The sequence below is a fragment of the Chenopodium quinoa genome, unplaced genomic scaffold (genome assembly GCF_001683475.1).
Source record: "Chenopodium quinoa cultivar QQ74 unplaced genomic scaffold, ASM168347v1, whole genome shotgun sequence".
Taxonomy (NCBI): domain Eukaryota; kingdom Viridiplantae; phylum Streptophyta; class Magnoliopsida; order Caryophyllales; family Amaranthaceae; genus Chenopodium; species Chenopodium quinoa.
The window spans coordinates 2,666,229-2,681,280 of NW_018742390.1; positions in this window are offsets into that span (position 1 = coordinate 2,666,229).

Sequence of the window (15,052 nt, forward strand, 5' to 3'; positions counted from 1 at the left end):
TAGAATCATGCCTAGGATCTTGTTATTATTACGCTTTAACATGATTATCATGATTATTTTAATTATAATTTGTTATTATGATTATTATTTATGATTATTATGTTGCTTGATATTTATTTTTATTGCTTGATCACGCTTTTTATGCATGTTTAAAGGGAATTGGTACTTGTAATCATGCTTAATAAGATAATTAATAATCTTGTTTAGGGTTAATCATGATTATAATTCAAGTGATCGCCAATAATAGTTTTATTTGTGCATTAATATTTAACCAACATAGATAAATAGGTTTAGGGTAATCCTATTGATTGCATATTAGTCAGAAAGCGCACATGAATACGATCAGAATAAAGTAGAGGCCTATTATTAGGGCAGGTTCAATCTCTTTTAGGTTGGATTTGTACCTTCATCCCCGAACCCTATTTGGTTCAAGACCTTATGGAGTTGACGATCTCTTGGATCGTTAAGGGGTGTAACCTTTACCTCGTGAACGGTTTGCAAGTTCCTTAAATAACTTGTTGGCGACTCTTTTGCTCTATCATCTTTACCTTTGGACTCCACCGTACTTTAGTGTATGATCACAATGGGGTTCAAGATAGGGGATTAATGCTTGAAATATTCCCTAAAGTTTCTTACTGGAAGGAGGCAATGGTAACTTGTTATTGTCGATTAAGTCTTGGATAGCTTCCTTAAGCTTTAAACAATTCTCGGTAAGATGGCCCCTACCTTGGTGATACTTGCAATGAGCATTAGGGTTCCAGTTAGTCGTCCTCTTCTCGACTGGTGGGTCCTCAAATGGTCTAATAGGAGTTATAAGACCTTTTGCATTTAATCGGTCAAATGAGGTGTCATAACTCATGCCAATAGGAGTAAAGTTCCTCCTAAATGGTTTATTTCGTCCTTGATTATTCATAGCAAGGACTTCACTTAAGTTAAAGGTGCCAACATTATTCAAGTGGGTGGTTTTCGAAGATGAAGGATTGTCGTTCTTCTTGCCTTTCCAGCCACTTTTGGAATTATTGTTAGCAGCTTTCAGCTTAGCCAGGTCGTCTTCAATATTGATTCCAATGTCATAGACTGCCTTGAAGGTATGGAGATTATTCTGATATTTAAGATGCTTGGAATACTTTTCTTGAAGGTTTTTGATGAATAACCTTATGGACTCTTTTTCACTTGGCATCTCGATCATCTTAGCTGAGGTTTCTCTCTATTTGTTGAAGAAAGAGGTGAAACCTTCATTCTCTTTTTGCTTGACGATTTCAAGTTCCTTATAGTCAGTCTCAACTTGAATATTGCACTTGTATCTATCAATGAAAGAGTTTACTATGGACTCCTAAGTAGAGGTTCTTTCTTTCTCAAGAGAAAAGAACCATTATTGGCAAATGGTTTCGAGAGATAGTGAAAACAAGGCGGGAAACACTTTTTGTCAATACCCTTAATACTCATTATTATTTTGAAGGCTCTTAAATGAAAGTAAGGGTTGTCAGTTGCTTTAAATTTCGGGATGTCGTTAGCATTGAAGTTCTGTGGAAGAAGATCCTTGTCCACCGAGACCCCTTGTGAGCTAATTCCTTGAAACTTATAGTCACCAAAAAGTTTGCTCAGACTCTGTTGCATGAGGTCCATATGTTGTTATTTCACAGGATAATCAATCTTGAGGGTTAGAACCTTTAACTCCTCAGTCACAGTAATTAGTTGGTTCCTGAGCTCATTAACTTCCTCTTGAGTTTCCATTGTTGTTTTAGCTTTCCTTTTACGAGCGATTGGTTTGCCGATGGACTTGGATAAAAAGGTTGTCTTTGATCAACTGCCCTTCCTTTATTGACCACGCGCTGTAAATTAAAAAAATTTTATTTTAATTACTTGACTCAAAGAGAAAAAGCAAAAAATAGGTGCATATTTTTGGCAAAAATAAGGTATATATTTTTGGGAGTTAAGTATAAGGTTCAAACAAGTTGATTTAGTTGGAGGATTATTATCCAACTTACCCCCCTAAAAAAATGACGAAAAAACGCGCATACAAGACTCCCTTAGACATGGTCAAAGTGTACATTAGTGTGTGTATATGGTGAGTGTAAGTGACATGCTTTGACTCTTATGTAAGACCATGGGACTTAGTGCTTAGACTCGATTAATAACTTAACAAGGTATTATTAACAGTGAAAATTAACTGAATCGACTAGAAAACTGCTCAATTAGACATAAGGTGATGACTCGAGCAACAAACCGAACTGTCGCCAAAACGACAGGACCGGCGCCTCTCTTTGTAGTGTACTGCCAGATGAAAGGACTGTCGCCAGGCGCTACACTGCACAAAGTGGCGCTGCAGTTCAAATCTTGGCGCCATTTCTAGAACGTCAATCTGAAACTGCTTTCGGTATCATTACCCTACACTGTATGCCTAAAGTCATACTAAGTCAACTCTGATTTAATTATTACACTTTATTTACTAATATTAATTAATTAATTAATTAATTAGGCAAAGTTCTTTTAGTCATAAATCAATTTATTTAATCTTAGCACAAGTCAAACAAACGGTTAGGAAAAACACATAGAGTATGCACAACTAATAATGCACAATTAGTCAAGTAGGCACAACATGATGCAATGAGTTTGCAAACTAACCATGGCTCTAGTTCTCTAAAGTTTGGGATGAGTCAAGAGGGTTATGTCCATATGTAGAACACATATGGGTTTTAGAAAAGTGAGAAAAACTCATTCAGGAAGTAGGATCGAGCAAACAGTGCTAAAAACTGGTCAAAATTAGAACGCATATTTCTGGCTCGGTATTGGAAGAACTTGGCGCCAGCAAACAGAGTCCAGCGCCACCTTTTGGCTTTAGCGCCTGGCGACAGAAGCTGTCGTCTGGCGCTAATGTCAAAATGTAAGCGCTAGTCATTGTTCGCTGACGCTAGTTCCTACATGCCTCAGCAACTTTCTGTGCTCGATAAAATTTTCAAATTTCGCGTAGCATTATTTCGATCCTAGTTATGAAAGATATTCCTCAAATTTCCTACGTGTAAAAATCCTACGTTTTAACTCATTACGGATGGTCTTTCCAATGAGATATTTTTTTTGCATATGACAATAATGTTAATCAAAATTACGCACATGAAATACTTAGAACTGTTCGAGTCTCATCTACTCATTCTAAATCATTGCCGAAATAAATTTCAAGAATTAAAATAGAAATCCTCCCCAGTAGAGTCGCCAAAAAACTAAAGAGAATATTTCAAGCATTACCCCAAACTTGAACCCCACTGTGATTATACGCTAAAGTACGGTGGCGTCCAAAGGGAAAAAAGATAGAGCAAAAGAGTCAACAACAAGTTTTAGGAACTTGTAAACCGTTCACGAGGTGAAGGTTACACCCCTTAAAGATCCAAGAGATCTTCAACTCCAATAGGTCTAGAACCATGGCTGGTAGTTCAGGGATGAAGGTACAAATCCAACCTAAAAGAGATTGAAGCTGCCCTAATAATATGCCTCTACTTTATTCTGATCGTATTCATGTGCGCTTTCTGACTAACATGCAATCAATAGGATTACCCTAAACCTGTTTAATCTATGTTGGTTGAATATTAATGCACAAATAAACTATTATTGGCGATCACTTGAATTATAATCAAATTAAACCCTAAACAAGATTATTAAATATCTTATTAAGCGTGATTACAAGTACAAATTCCCTTTATGCATGAAAGGTGTGATCAAGCAATAACAATAAATATCAAGATACATAATAACAATAAAAATAATAATCATAATAACAATCATAATATTCATGTTAAAGCATAATAATATCAAGATCCTAGGCATGATACTAACAAGATTAATAACAAACCCTAGCATGTCACTAAACAATAAAGATCAAATCCTTGACTCTAACATGATACCAACAATCATAAATATTAGGAAGAAAATATAAGGCATCATACTTTTAATCATACTTGATATTAGCATTTTTTAGTTGTTACCCTAATCATGATACTGGGAAGATCAAAACACCCTTACATGACGCTAGGAATCATAATAACAACCTAAGCATGATTTCTACATCATAATATCAATAAAAACCAGTAAAGCACTTACTTGGATGCCTCATATCTCTTTCTAATAACAAAATACACGCGTTAGTAACTTCAAGGAAAATAATAATTAAATAATTAAATTAAATAATTGAAATAGAGATTTGGGACCAAACCCTCAGAAATTAAAACCTTTCACGTCTAGGGAGAAGGCAACTTCGAACAATGCTAGGTGTTTCTAGATCTTGTGAATGCGGAATTTTGTATAAAACTTAGTTTAGAAAAGAGATAGAGAGAGAATAAGCTTCGAGGGAGAAGAGAATTAGAGAATTCTTAAGAGTTGATGATTGTAAATGATTGAAAACGGAGTTTTTAAGGAGGCTATTTATAGAGAAAATCAGCCAAAAAGATAAAAATAAATAAATAAATCAGAGTTCGACGTGAAAAAACGAAGTTAGCGCTGACCATTTGCGCCAGGCGCTAACGCTAGCTCCAGGCGCCAGGCGCTAATGACTGGCGTTAGGCGCTAGTCAATTTTTTATGTGTTATCTAAATTTAGATAAAATTTAACCGTATCGAAGGATAAAATCTTATTTTCCTTAAAAACAATCTTTTATTCTGATTAAAACTCCAAAAAGTCAACAAAAGTCAATTTATCAATGCTAATTGAATTAGGAATGAAAAGAACCTTCTAGAAGAATCTAGAAGACTAAAACCATTCCTAATTGCATTAGGAATTATAAATCCGTATTAGGCCCTCCTCTAGATCATTGGGCCATAACCAGTTTAGTAATTTGGCCATAACTTCCTCATTATTCATTGGAATTGGGCTTATAATATATCGTTGGAAAGCTCTTTTCAAACGTCATCCAACTACACCATTGTTGGACCCTTAATATGAACTAACCAAACTGGATTGGCTATTTTCTTAAAATAGGTTTTCAAAAATAGAGAGAAAAGAACAGAAATTAAAACTATCCGCAGCACTAAACTTAGGGAACTTTCACTTCATTCGATTATGATTCGACGTGAAAGGTACTCTAATATTTTGCCTAACTTAAAAAACCATGCGGCAATTTCCAATCCGGCTACTGTTGCCCCTGCACGACTATGTGGTTGGTTTCATTTCAAATAGATTGATTGGCTTGAAAACACTTGATACTTGGAGAAGTATCAGGTGTTTTTAGGCCAATTAATCACAATGGTGATTACCCCAAACCAAGTGCACAGCTGGCCATTAGAACGAGTGCTTCTAGCCTCTTACCCAGGTGGTAATATTCCGTCTAAGATTATTTCATAGCCATTACACAAACTCTTTTGCCCCAATTGGGAGAGAGAGTGCAACTTTGGAATAAATAATCTAAGTGAAAACTTCAGCCGGTAACCGACTGATGCCTCAGGGCATCCGGTATTCGGAAACTTAATCGTTCTCATAGATTATTCTTGTCAGACGGCAATGAGTTGACCAATTTGGTTGTTCAATCTTTGTCGTCTACATAGGTACGTAGAACTGACGAAGAGTCTGCTCTCTACGACGATTGCACCCAAAGGGGTGTCGCTGGACGTCATCGTCCATGTTGGGACAGGCGGTTTTATAAAATAAGCAACCATCCATCCATTGGCCTTTAATTTGGTCTTGTTTGAGACCGATTGTATAGCCACTAAGCGTTTTTGTGCTTAGTTGTTGTTTTTTTTTTCTTTTTTCTGGCGATTGGCCACGCGTTATTATAACATTGAATTTACACTAAATTTTGAATTTAGTTGGTTAAGCAATTAGTTCGTCTAGGTATTACCCAGGCGAACAGGTGATTATAACATTAAATTACACTAAGTATCAAACTTAGTTGGTTAAACAAGTAGTCTGTCTAAGTATTTCCAAGGCGGACAAGTAATTATAACATTAAACTTCACTAAGTATCAAACTTAGATAGTTGAACAAAAGTTCCGTCTGAGTATAACCTAGACGAATAAGTAATTATAAAGATAACAAAACAATTTTGCTAACAAAGCCTGATTTCTCACTGATAGACTCGTTGTTTAAAAAAATCTACATTTCTCAAAAGTAGTACTTTTTTAAGTCATCTACATTCCAACTTCAAGGTAGGCGTCGGCCGTCTGGAGTTTCCATACTGTAGGTGCCATCCCTGACTACTTCATAGATCCGGTAGGGGCCTTCCCAATTAGGGGTTAGCTTTCTAGCATCATTGGCCCTACCGGTTGCCTCCAATTTTCGTAACACAAAGTCGCCAACTTTCAAAGGACGCTTGTGTACTTTCTTGTTGTAGGCTCTCGTCATTCTGAGACGGTATATCTCATGGCCTCCCAATTTTCCTCTTCATCATAGAGCATGACTCTGAGAGTCGGCTCGTAATGTTCAATGGGCTAGACGGCTTGAGCACCATATACCATAAGAAATGTGTTTTCACCGGTTGCCCCTTTGGCAGTTGTCCAGATGGCCCATAGGACATAAATAAGCTCTTTTTCCCATAAGCCACCGACTCTTTCAATTTTCTTTTTTATGTCGTCTGAGATAAGCTTGTTGAAGGCTTCAACTTGGCCGCTTGTTTGGGGTCGGCCGACTAATGCAAAACAATGTGAGATACCTTGATCTCCTTACCAAGTCTTATGGTGAGGCGTTTCAAACTGAGGGCCATTATCAAACACCACAGACATAGGTACCCCAAACCCGGTGATGATGTTCTTCCAAATGAAACAGATGACATCCTTTGTCTTGATGTTCTTGACCGGCTCAGCCTCTACCCATTTGGTAAAGTACTCCACAGCCACCAAAATATAACGCTTTCCGCCTAGAGCAGGCGTATAAGGACCCAAGATATACATGCCCCACTTAGCAATCGGGACAGGGTTGTGGATTGCCGTCAGATCAGTAACCGGGTGGTGAATGTGCTTGCCAAACCTCTGGCATTTCTCACATCTCATCACAAAATATTTAGCGTCTGCTTCAAGGGTAGGCCAAAAGTAATGCCGCCTACCTCTGACGGCTAGGGACCTGCCGCCTATATGAGAGGTGCAGTATTCAGCATGAAATTCTTCAAGAACTTTTTTCCCCTTTTCTGGGGTAACACACTTTAATAGAGTTTTAAGGAAACCCGCCTTGAAGAGTACTCCATTTCTCACCTCAAAGTTTGCTGCTCGCTTCTTCATGACGGCCGCCTCCTGTGGTGAATCAGGAAGTGTGTCGTTTATTAGATATGCCCGGATGCCATCAATCAAGGTAGAGCTTCGGTCAAGGATTCCAATGGGCTCTTCATATATACTTCTCTTTTCAAGAACTTCCCAAAAGACTGACCAAGGCGTATCACAGCAGGCGGAATATGCCAATTTGGAAAATGCATCCGCCTGGTTGTTATCTGACATGGGCACTTGACTTAGACGAAATTCTTCAAGTGCCCCGACCTCTTCTTTGACTGCCTGAAGATACTTAATCATAGCCGGATGAGTTGCCTCATATTTTCCCTCATACTGGCTTACGACCAACTTTGAATCAGAGTGGGCGTCAATTTTTGTTGCCCCTACTGCCTTACACATGCGGATTCCGGCTAGTAGGGCTTCATATTCCGCCTCGTTATTTGAGGCTTGAAACTTAAACCGTAGTGCATATTTAAATATGTCCCCCTCAGGCGACTCATATATAACTCTAGCACCGCAGCTGTTCTTCATCGATCTCCTGTCCACATACACTTTCCAAACCTGATCAATGTTATCTGTTGGTACCGGTCATGTCATTTCAACAATGAAGTCGACAAACGCCTGACCTTTAACAACCTTTCTGGGTTCAAAAGTGATTTCAAGACTTTGCATTTCAATAGCCCATTTTTACATTCTGTCGGATGGCTTCAAGGTAGACATTGGCCGCTTGAGGGGCTGATCGGTGTAAATTACAATCGGATGAGCCAGAAAGTACGGCTTCAATTTCTTGAATGCCATATATAGAGCAAGGCCAAATTTTTCAACCATGGGGTACCGCAGTTCAGCATTTTTTAGCACATGGCTAATGAAATAGACCGGGAGTTGGATGCCGTCTCTCTCAGCAAGGAGAACAACATTGAGAGCATTATCTGAGACGGTTAGGTACATGTATAACGTCTCTTTTGGCAGAGGGCTAACAAGCCTTGGCAAAGAGTGCAAGTGTTCTTTCAGCTTTTGAATAGCCACCTCAGCATCATCCCCCCACTCAAATCAGGTCTTCTTCCTGATTTCTTGGAAGAAGTAAAGGCATTTGTTACCGAACCGGCTGAGGAACCTCCCTAGTGCCGCTAGGCAACCGGTTAGTCTCTGTTCTTCCTTGACAGTGCGGGGTGACTTCATGTCAATTACCGCTTGTATCTTCTCGGGGTTAGCCTCTATCCCCGTTTGATCAATCAGGAATCCAAGAAACTTCCCAGACTCAACACCAAAGAAGCATTTCTTAGGATTTAGGATAACCATATGCCGCCTGAGTGTGGTGAAGGTTTCTCGGAGATCAGCTAGGTGATCCGTCTACTGCTTGGATTAGACTATCATATCATCAATGTATGCCTCCACTGTATTAATCATCCGTTGGAATGTAGCCGGCGCAATTTTCAAGCTAAACGACATCACAATAAAGCAAAATAACCCCTGATTTGTGACAAAGGTCGTCTTCTCTTGATCTTTTTTCCACAGGGGTATCTGATGGAAGCCGGAGTAGGTATCCATGAAACTCATCAGGGCAAGCCTGACTGTTGAATCAACCAGACTATCGATCTTTGGAAGCGGATAACTGTCCTTGGGACATGCTTTATTGAGGTCTGTGTAATTTACACACATACGCCAGGTACCATTCGGCTTCTTTACAAGCACAACATTCGCCACCCAGTCGGGGAAGTTACATGGCCGAATGAACCCGGCTTCCAGCAGCTTTTTTACTTCGGCAGCTGCCGCCTGACTTATTTCCTCGCCGTGATTTCTTTTCTTTTGCCGGATGGGCTTCTTTTTTGGATCCACGATGAGTTTGTGGACAATAAGATATGGGCTGACGCCTGACATCTTTTCCACTTCAAAGGCAAAAATGTCTTTGAATTCCTTCTACAATAGGTGCAAGTCTGCACCTAGCGTAGCATAAGCAGCCGTCCCAACCTTAACAGTACGCTCAGGATGGCTGTCATCCAGAGGTATATCAATATGTTCTCCAGCCGGCTGGGGACGGAGCTCATCTGACCGTTCCCCGGTCAGTGATTGCTATTTTTATCTCTTTCTTCACCTCCACCATTAGAGGGGCCTTTATCTGCTTCCCGGCTGCTGGCAAGGCTGGGGCAGCATCCCTGACATTGTCAATGTCTATTGGTTCCGGGCCTTGGCCGCCTGGGGTCACAGTGTCCTTGACGACTGAGAGGTAGCACTCCTGGGCCGTGTTTTGATCCCCATTCAAGGAACTAACAGAGCCATCATCCCTCTCATACTTAATGAGCATGAGAGAAGGGATGATTACAGCCTTGGCTTTGTTGAGGGTTGGCCGGCAAAGGATAATGATATAGGCGGTCAGTTCCTCAACGACCAAGAACTTGACGACCAGGTGTCATCCTTTTGCTTTTTCACCCAGCCGAATTGGTAAATTAATCCTACCGACTGGGTAAACCATTCCACCTTCAAAGCCAACCAAGGGGTGGGTAACCGGGTGCATGCTGTTGAGGTTGTATTTCAGCTTTTGCAAGCACCGGAGACTGATGATGTCCGACGAGTTGCTGTTGTCAATAAGGATTCGTCCAACCAGCTGGTTGGCAACCTTACATTCAATGACGACCGGGTCGTTAAGCGGACGACGGACAGTGCCCCTATCCTTCTTAGTGATCAGAACGTCTGGGAAGGAGGAACTTTCTGCCGCATGATTATCATCATCATCATTGTCCATCTTTCGAAGATGGCTCTTGGTGCCCCGGATGGTAGGGCCACCGTATGAGAACCCGCTTGTTATGGTGTAGACCGATTCCTTATCAGTGTCCGAACTACTACTAGGCTGGGGTGTCTTTGATGACTACCCCGGGTTCTTCTTATTAGTCCCTTTGGACTTAGGAATGTAGGTCTTTAACATCCCCTTGTCAGTCAGACAGTCCAACGCCCGTTGAAGGGTGAAGCAATCGTTGGTGTCATGGCCAACTTCCTCATGGTATTGGCAGAATTAATTTTTGTTCCTTGATTGAATGGAACTTTTCATTGGATTCGGCTTCTCTAGAGACATCCGGCCTTTAATCTCCATGAGGATGGAGTTGCAGTCCTTGTTAAACTCGTACCTAGGGACGTACGGTTTGAATTCTTTCTTTTTCTTCTGGGACGGCTGGTCAGAATCACTAATCGCCCAGACATCTTTTCTCTTTTTGATCTCTTCTTTTTTCATCGCCAGCTAAGCAAGCCCGCTGTCTTTTTGCCGGTTAGACTTCTTGGAGTTCGACTGGCTACTAGGCGAGCATAGGTCGGTTTCTTGAGTATAGCTTTCCGCCTCCCTCATGGCCGCTTGTAAAGTAAAAGGCCCTTTTCTAACTAGGTCAAAGTTAAAGGTCGACCCGTCTCTCAGTCCCTTAAAAAAGTCTGTAAACGCTACCTCATCAGACAGTCCTTGAATCTGAATTATTATCAGATTAAACCGCCTGACATAGGAGTGCAATCCTTCTCTCTCTCCCTACTTAATGGTGCTCAAGTCAAGACTTGTTTTCTTCGCAGGGATGTTCCTTGAGAAGTTGGAAGCAAATAGGAAGGCAAGCTTCCTGAAACTATCAATAGACCTGACTGGCAAATTGCCATACCATTGTTGGGCGATGCCCTTTAACGTAGCCGGGAAGCATCGACACCAAGTGGCATCAATCCAAACCCTGTAAATACATGAGGTTGGTGTAAGCCATGAGGTGATCTTCTAGGTTGGAGGTTCCGTCATAAGTACCTACCAACAAAATTTTAACCTTGGCAGGCTGTGCCGCCTCGGTTATTTCCCGGGTGAACACAGAAAGTTATTCACCCAGGCGGAGCAGACGAAGCTGCCAGTCCAGTGGTTGGACGTTGTTGTATGCCGCCTGACCTCTGAAAAGGGTCGGCTACATAAAATGGGGAGAGTACGGACCGTAGACCAGAGGTGGTACATACGGTGCATTCCCAATCATCTGAGAGCCGGAATGGATGGTATTACCGCCTGTATGGCTCTCATGCAAGGAAGGTATATTCCCTTCGGATGTGTTCTTGAAGCTGTATGGAAAGCTCGATGTATAAGCTAACTCAGACAGCTGCTGATTTTTCTTGCGGGTGATGATCTCCCGGGCGTCAAGAGTTGATTTTTTTTCCCATCAACTATTGAGTCAGGCTTGGATTGTTGGTATTATTCTTAGGAAGAAGAATCTTGGACCAATCAATGGTCCCGGCTGCCTTCTCCTTTGGATGAGGAGTTGGATGCCGATCTCTGACTGACTTCCCCTTCTCCAAAGGAGTCTTTCTTGCCGACTGACCCCTGCTTGGGCTAGCCCGGCTATTCGTGATCAGCTATTTAATTTCACCCTTGAAACTTTTCATGAATTTCATGAGTTCGTCTCGAGTGACGGGAGCTGATCCACTTGCCATATGGGTTTCCCCTTCGAGATGCCCAGTGGGTTGGTTTGTACCCGCCTAGCTGGCACCCCGCTCCAGAGTGTCTTTGGGCCGGACGCGCTTGGTTATCAGAGAGCCATCGCTGGCTATATAGGTTTCGACCTGAGGATCATCATCCTCCTGGTCATTAAAAACTTCCGGTTCATCTAACGGACGCTCAAGAGGTGTTACAGACTTGGTTATATAGGTACTCTCCCCACAGACGACACCAAATATTTTGGGTGTTTTTTTCCCTCAGGAGACTTACGTCACAAAGATTTGTCCGGCTAAGTTGTACTTGCAAAAATAACGGAGATTCCGGATGGATGAGCTCCTCCTCCAACGATCAAGTTACTAACTTGAAGGAGAATAAAGAGTACGGAAATTTAGGTGGGGATCTGATTGGATTCCAAGCTCAGGTGTTTCTCTGATGAGAGAAAGTAGGTGTAATAAATTATTGTATTCTGTCCCCAAAATGGGGAAATATCTCCCAATTTATAGGGTCGTTGGTTGATGTGCCCCTATCTAGATCACTTGACATAGATTTTAGTGGGCTGCGCCGAATTACGGCGCTTTTTGGGATTCAGGCCCTTGAAGGCCGCCATTTCAGAAGCTTATCTCAAGGGGACACGTGTCAAGAGAGTATTGGGCCACTTGGGCCATTCTGAACTTGACACGTGGCCTCCTCTAATTGTCCACATGTCTAGGGTATTTTTACCCTAAACACACCTCATCCCCCGGGTAGACTTACGTACGTTAGTCTTCCCATTCAGTAAAGCTTAGTATGGTTTTTCGGAGCATTCCTCAAGATCGGACTCACTGTACACGGTTTCATCACTTGAACTCGACATAGCTTTTTTTAGTTTTTTCTTGTGTGAAGCTCTGAGTAACACTAGTAGAAAAATAGCAATAGGCGGACCCCAAATGGCACCGGTTCAGGCTAAACCAATGGCCAAAACCGGTCTAGAAATGGGCGGGATTTTAGATTAAGAGAAATGGCACTGGTTCAGCCCAAACCGGTGCCAAAAATGAAAAAGAGAACTGGTGCCATTTAAAAAAAAAACCCGCCTTTCCTCCTCCTTCCTTCCCCTTCATTTCTTTTTTCTCTTTCCTTTTTCATTTCGTTCAGCTCACCTCTCATTGTTGTATTCGACCCAGCATAAACCCTCACTGCCCTTCTCTCCGTTTCCCTCCACCACAGGCGCCACCTTCAACGGCGCTTCAAAAATCCTCACCGCTCTTCTCTTTCTCTTGTCAACCAAGGCTTGAGGTGTCCAAATTTATTTCGAGGCCTGAGGTTTCCTCCACAACCAAGCCGCGCCTGTCAATGTGTTGAAGCCGCGCTACCGCCCTGAGGTTCCTCCACCACCGAGCCGCACCACCGCCCTGTGGCTCCTCCACCCGTGAGTCGTGCCCTGCCCTGAGGTTCGTCCTCCATCTGCTTCCCTCTTTCTCTCCTTCCATTCAAGGTTTTCCTTTTAATTTTTTTTTTCACATTATTTTCCAATTATATACTTATATATATTAATTTGTTTTGCATTTTGAACCATTGTTAGCAAATTAAAATTTAGGTTTGAATATAATTTTTCTTAATTTTAGGTTTGAATATAATTGGGAAATTGTGAAAATATTAGAGATTAGCAACCTTGTTACTCAATTAGTTGGATTTTATTATGTTTTAATGGTTAATTTAATTTGTTTTTGTGGATAATTTTGAATTAATTATATAATATATATTAACCTTGGTACTTAAATAAATGAAATTTGGTATGTTAATTTTAATGGCTAATTTGAAATTTGTTTTGATGGATTATTTTGAATAATATAGAGATTAGAAACTTTGTTATTAAATTAGTTGAATTTTGGAATGTTTAAATGGTTAATATTAAGTTGTTTTGACGGGTATATTTGAATAAATTAGAGATTAGTAACCTTGTTACTAAAGTAAATGAATTTTGGAATGGGTGAATGGTTACTTATAAGTTGTTTTGATGGGTAATTTTGAAAAAAAAAAAAATAGATATTAGTAACCTTGTTAGTTTAGAAACTTTGAATAAATTATATCAATTACAGTAGTGAATACATAGTTTAGCAATTGTTAGTTCGATGAATAATGTGTTTTAGCTTATAAATATATTAGTGAATTGACATGTTATGAGAAAGAAATAGTACATACATAATATTTAACCTAATTTTTTATTATAGTTTTTTTTTCTAATAGATTTGTGAATTGAAGCACGAGTTTAGCTTGAGGACTACATATTGAGCTCAAGTGGGTAGTTGCTATATTGGTATGACTTATAAAACTTTACTAAGCTATATTTCTTTCTATTTATCCATTTAATAAAAGTTTATCCATGAGATTGCAACTTGTGTATTATTTAATTGCAAATAAATACAACAATATATAGAATACTTGCATCATCATATGCCTAGATACCCGTTTAAGGCTTTCTCATTAGAAGAAAGTCTTGAATAGTCCCCGGTTGGGACTGTTCTTGAATGTGTACTCTCACTTAGCTGGCCTGGTGAATGTATGTTTTCTTTTCGATTTTAAGGAACATCTTGGCTTACCATTTCCTCACTATGTTCTTTGGGTACATATGTGGGTAATTAATTATCTACATCGTGTACTTGGAGAACTAGGGGGAAATGCTGTCAGATTTTCCTTAAAATTGGAAAGTTGACATACATTCACTAGTGAGAGTAGACATTCAAGGATCGGTTAGGTTGGAGTGATGAGGAACCTTTGGAAACATGCATTTTTTCACTATATGAATGGTATATTCACGTTTTGTACACGATGCAGAGGGAAGACGCTAAAAACTTGAGGTGGCATATAGAGGGAAGAAAGAAAAACAGAATGTTGAAGCATCCAGCTGACTCTCCACAGTGGAAGAACATTGATTTGAAGTTTGAGAAATTTGGTGATGAAGTCAGAAATTTATGGCTTGGGTTGTGCACGGACAGGATGATCCATTTGGCACTCTTAGTACCCAACACAGCACATGGCCGGTACTTTTAGTGATTTATAATTTGCCTCCTTGGTTGTGCATGAAACGTAAGTATGTAATGCTTTTTCATTGCTAATAACGGGGCCTAGGCAACCTGAAAACGACAGAGATGTTTACCTTGCGCGCTTATTGACGACTTGAGAATGATGTGAAACAAAAGGGTTTCCGTTTTTGATTCTCATCAAAAGGAGATGTTCACATTGCGTGAAGCCCTTATGTGGACCATGAATGACTTCCCTGGATATGGCAACTTGTGTGGGTACAAGGTCAAAGGGAAAAAAGCGTGCCCCATATGTATTGATGACACATCAGGCGTATACCTTACTCATTCTCACAAAGATGTCTACCTACGGACACGAAGGTTCCTCAAGCGTGATCACTCGTACTTAGGCAGAAAAAGGCTTTCGATGGAACAGTGGAAGA